Consider the following 6,000-nt stretch of genomic DNA (forward strand, 5'->3'; position numbering starts at 1 on the left):
TCTCGATGCCAAGACCTTGAATATTTCAGGGAAACAATGGCAAAATGAATTCTGCACATGTTTAAACAGTATTTCTCCATAGAGGAAGTGTCCAGGTGCTAAAATGGCCCAACTGCAGTCCAGACCTGTCAAATTAGGTGCATCATGACATGGAATGACAAACATGATTTAGAATAATTCATACTGTTGCAACTGAAATCCATACCGTTGCAACTGAAATCCTATATTGGGCAGAAATGGGACATTTCATTCTCAAAACTCTAACAACTGGTCTCCTCAGTTCCTAAACATACAGAATTTTGTTAAATGAAAAGGTGAAGTAAATATACCCCTGTCCCAACTTTTGATACACGTAGCTGGCATCAAATTCAAAATGAACATATATTTTCCATGAAATAGTAAAATTTGTAATTTTCAACATTTTGTTGTCTGCAGCTAAATATGGGTTTTCGAGTATTGTAGATTTTCACATTCTGTTTTTATTTGCATTTTACACAACATCCCAACTGTTTCTGATTTAGGGTTGTAGAAGCATGTGTTATATATTCAGTGCTCATTTAATGTGCTCATGCACAACAAACCCCTGAGAGCTTCTGACTCTAAAACAGATCAGGTCTTCTCCAGACCAGGGCCAGATTCATTCTTGAACTAAATACTGTGTGTCTGTGTGTTAATACATAAGTGTCTGTTTAACCAACACATCTTTTGAAGATGATTTAAGCCTGATATTTCATGACCAGATGGTGGCAGTACTGTCCACTACAAATGGCTTTTAGTTTCTGAGCAGGCGTTCAGAGGGTGAACAGCTTCGGGATCAACCCAGCAGAAGAAGTCAGGTTCACTGATGGCTCCTATCTGATTCTGTTGTCACCTGCAATGTGCGGCACAAGTAGTATTATTTGTAAGGTGATTGATTTACACATCAAAACATCTTCAGTCATTCTGTTTTCTACTGGATGCTAAAATAATTCAAAAGAAAAAATAATTTGCATGTCATTGCATGAAAAAAGGCTTAGCAAAAAATGTGATAATAATCTATGATACCAACAACAACAATAACAATAATGATGAGGGTAATAAAATGTATAATCATAATAATAATAAAGGTTAATGTTTTTTTTTATAATTGTAATCTTTTAATGGTTGATTTCAGAACACAATTTCAGCTGAAACATCTTGCACTCCTAAAGCAGTAATGAGGATGTGTTGTTGTTGTTCAATCAACTCATTATGAACAGCTTCTCATTTCCCCCGACCTCTTCAAGGCTGCAGAGGAAGGGAACAGATTTCAGGCGAAAGAACAGAATGACAAATCTCCTATCTTAAGAGGTGTACAGACGTGATGCTACAGGGCCTATTTCACATGTGCCAATGTGTGTGTGTGTGTGTGTGTGTGTGTGTGTGTGTGTATGTGTGTGTGTGTGTGTGTGTGTGTGTGTGGAGCACACATAAATCACCCGTCAGCTCTGAAGCAGGACTGCAGGTCAGCAGCCAAATGTTCCACCTCCTGAACACTGCCCCGCATCCGTCGCCATGCCCACCGATGCCCACCGATGCCCACTGATGCTCGCTCCCTGTGGGTGAGCACCTTCCCGCACCATCTGCCCACTGCCCCCTGGTACCAAGGCCGAGACCCACCCATCCTCTCACACACCCTGCCCACTGTCAGGGAGCACGCATGCACATGCTCTCACGCACCCACAAAAACACACACGCTCGGTCTCACAAGCATGAAGCTTAATTTCATGGCGTTTTGATATCGGATGTTTGTGATAATTAAGGACAACTATCAACAAAAGGGAAATGCATATTTGTTTTGTTCATTCAAAGTACTTTTTTTTAACAGACCTCTGTGCTCATTTGATTGCAGATTTACTACATGCAGGTAAATTAGAAAATGAACAAATTTGATGGAGCATGGGACAATAAATAGTTCAAAGCTTCAAATCTTTGGTGAAAAGTAGCAAAGAGATATTTCATTTTCGGGGATTAAATGCAAGAATAGAGGCATTATGTTATGAACAAACAAAATTATTTATTTTGGTTCTATTTAAGCACTTTGTCCAGAGACTGGCATCAATGTTTTTCTTAAACAAAACCATATATTAATATTAAATGTATATATTAACGTATATCTTATTTGATATTCCTTTTTGAAAAAATAAACACAAATAGAATATTTGCATCATTCATTTTATCAATTTCAAATATGCTTATTTATTAAATGTGGTTAATTCTTGATATTTTCCAAATTCTCTTGTTAAGGTACAAGTTAAGGTATACAAGTGTACAAGGTATGTAGATTGGTGAAGTGTAAATACTTAATGATTTTCTTGTTTTTGAAAAAAAACAAAACATTACCAGATATTTCTATTATCAAAATATGACAAAAAAATGTTTTATTCCTTGGCTTAAAATAAAACAAATGCTATAGCTATATAAAAGACCACATAACAAGTATTGCATTTGTGTGCAATTCATCCACTGATTTTTCAGTAAAAGTAATTAATTTAATTTGCTGAGGAAGAAATGAAGAACAGAATATATCTTTCTAAAACCCTGTTGCCCAATTGCCTGTTGGCTCTCGCCAGCAATTAAGGTGACACTCGTGCCTTTCTGGATCCCTGCTGAATTGGGACTAATGACATCCTGAGTACTTGTTAGTACTTGTCTTACTCTGCACGCAGCCAAATTCAACCACTGTACATTTCCTTCTCCACATCTGACCTTTCAGCAAACCTTAACCTGTGCATATTGTCATCTTTTCAGAATATTTGCAAACTATTGAAAATCTGGTAAAACTTTATAATAACTACACACAATTCATAATTTATTAAGCCTTTGTTACTTATTAGTTAATGGTTTGTTCATCATTAGTAATTTCCTGTTCATACATAATTTATCATCAGTAAAGCATTTGTTCACACATTTATAAATGGTTTGTTCATAGTAAATAAGCCTATCCAAAAATATGTTTGTAAGTACATGATTTATACTTAATAAGTAATGAAACAACCACTTATAAATGAAATCATTTTCTTATTATAAACCAGTTGCAAACTATTACAGAATGCTTTGTTCATCATTTGTAAAGCATTGTTCCTATGTTAATTCTCATAAATAAAGTATTTGTACACACAATTATAAATGGTTTGTTCATAGTAAATAAGCCTATATCTAAAATATGTTTATGAATTATTGTTAATACTTAATAAATTATGCAATAATATTTTTTTGATGAAGTAATATTTCCATTATTTAACAGTTGTTACATACACATGCACTAATGATTAGTTAGGGTGAGGATACATATTTTATAAACCACTTCCTAATACTATAATTCATGATTAACTCAGGAGTTACAAGTGGTTAGTTAATGATATTTTGTGAGCTTATCTAAAGTGAGGACGTTCTATGCCTTGCAACACATTTTCAAATGAGTTGTAAAGATTACATTCACATTCATTCATTTAGCAGACAAGCGACGTATACATGTCAATTAAATTGAAGGCCATTGACATAACAGTGAATGCCGGGGAATCAAACCCCCAACTTTTCAGGCTACCGCGTGCTAGTCCAGCTCCTTATCCACTACACTACCTTGGCCCAGACAGAAACCCCTACAACTATGCAAGTTTCTGTTTTCTTCTACTACACACTGTTAAGCATTTATTAAACATCTGTAAACTATTATTAAATGCTGTATTTTTCGTTTGTAAAGCATTTTACATTAATTCTCATCTGTAAATCATGTTTAGACACAGTTAAAAATGGTTTGTTCATAGTAAACATGCATATCTATACTATATTTTTTAATTGATTGTTGTAATACCACTGGGCAGAGGTAGTGTAGTGGATAGGGAGCCGGGTTAACATGCAGTAACCCATAAAGTTGGGGCTTCAAGCCCCGGCGTCCACCAATGTGGCTTTGCCCTTTAATTTCATTGACATGTGTAAGTCGCTTTGGGTGAAAGTTTCGGCTAAATGAATAAATGCAAGAGTAAACTTTATAACTCGTTTGTAAATGTGTTGCAAGGCATAAAACGTCCTCACTTTAGATGAGCTCACAAAATATCATTAACTAACCACTTGTAACTCCTGAGTTAATTATTAATTATAGTATTAGGAAGTGTTTTATAAAATATGTATCCTCACCCTAACTAATCATTAGTGCATATGTATGTAACAATGTTAAATAATGGAAATATTACTTCATCAAAAACATATTATTGCATCATTTATTAAGTATTAATGATAATGTATAAATATATTTAAGATATAGGCTTATTTACTATGAACAAACTATTCATAACTGTGTGAACAAATGCTTTACTGATGATAAATTATGAACAAGAAATTACTAATGATGAACAAACCACTAACTAATAAGTAACAAAGTCTTAATAAATGATGAATTGTGTGTAGTTATTATAAAGTGTTACCGAAAATCTTACATTAGAGTTGGTCAGCAGCTGAGCTTGCGACTGAATACTTAAAAATACAAATTACTGGACAAAGCTGCACCACAAATTTGCTGTTTGAATGAAGAACAAATATTCAGAGTTAAATACCACCATCAAAGACATTATCTTCTGGTTTTAATGAGCAGTGGAAAATTCTTAGCTCACAGACCCTTTCATATTTGGGATTTAGTATGATATGTGAACCTGAAGTTTTAATCAGTAGTAATATGACAACTCTCAGTAATGCTCTTACATAAAAGATCATACAACTACCTCATAATGTCAATGATTGATAGCAATATTTATAAAACATAAATTGTGATATGAATGAATCTTGTGAGATCACAAAAGTCCTCTTAGACTTGCATTATGTCCATAGAGCATCATTGGGCATATACTGTGCAAGTGTATGTATGCCTTGCATGCATATGTGTGTGTGTGTGTGTGTGTGTGTGTGTGTGTGTGTGTGTGCGTGTGCGTGTGCGTGCATGCGTGATGGCTTGTGCCTGCGTGTGTGAGCTGGTGAGGCCAGCTTGGGGAATGGGGTGAGGCGGTGTGTGTAATGTGTGTGCATGTGCATGTTCAGTGTGTGTGTGTGTGTGTGTGTGTCTGTGTGTGAGGGGATGGACAGCAGGAGGAGTCTTCTGGAAGCCTCGGAGCAACTACAAATAGATTTCCAGGCGAAGCGTATTTGCATACGGGAGACAGCGCTCAGAGCCACGCCGGTCAGCGGAGCATGTGTGTGGCACAGACAGATGGATGCTTGCCTCGCTCCCGCGCAAACGCCGTCACACTCACACACGCCCAGTCATTTAGCCCCCGTGCCTGTCCTACAAAAATATCAGCATAAAAAAACATCTAGCCCCCAATTTAACGAGTCGTCAAGCAGAACAATACAAGAAACAGCGTTTCACTGAACAAGCCTGACAAGATCTTCTGTGACTGCATTTAAATATCTCTGAGATATGCCTGTGTTAGTATGTTCTGGACTACTTTTAGTGTGCAAGAGAACATTCCCGATGAAAGTGTTGACAGTTAAAGACATTTTGTTGACAGAGATCTTTGATCGGCATCTTGGCCTGTGAACTCTGAGATGAGAAGAGAAGGACAGAGAGGGTCTTGTCGTTTCCTTCTGTTTAGAACTGCTCTATATATAGAACTCATTTCTGTCTCCACATTTTTGTGTTTTTGGTATCTCTTGTTTATTCTTTGTCTTTAATTTGCATAAGGGTTGTGTGTGTGTGTGTGTGTGTGTGTGTGGTGTATGTGTGTGTCTGTGTCGGTGTGTGAGGCTAAGCAAACACACACTGTTCTTTAGTAGGTGTGTTTCCTGTGTGCGTGTGTTTGTGTGTGTGTGTATGTGTGTGTGTGTGTGTGTGTGTGTGTGTGTGTGTGTGTGTATGTTTGTGTGTGTTGGAGGCTAAGCAAACACACACTGTTCTATAGTAGGTGTGTTTCCTGTGTGTGTGTGTGTGTGTGTGTGAATGTGTATGTATGTGTGTGTGTGTGTGTGTGTGTGTGTGTGTGTGTGTGTTTG

Source organism: Alosa sapidissima, chromosome 24 (assembly GCF_018492685.1).
Source record: "Alosa sapidissima isolate fAloSap1 chromosome 24, fAloSap1.pri, whole genome shotgun sequence".
Classification (NCBI taxonomy): domain Eukaryota; kingdom Metazoa; phylum Chordata; class Actinopteri; order Clupeiformes; family Clupeidae; genus Alosa; species Alosa sapidissima.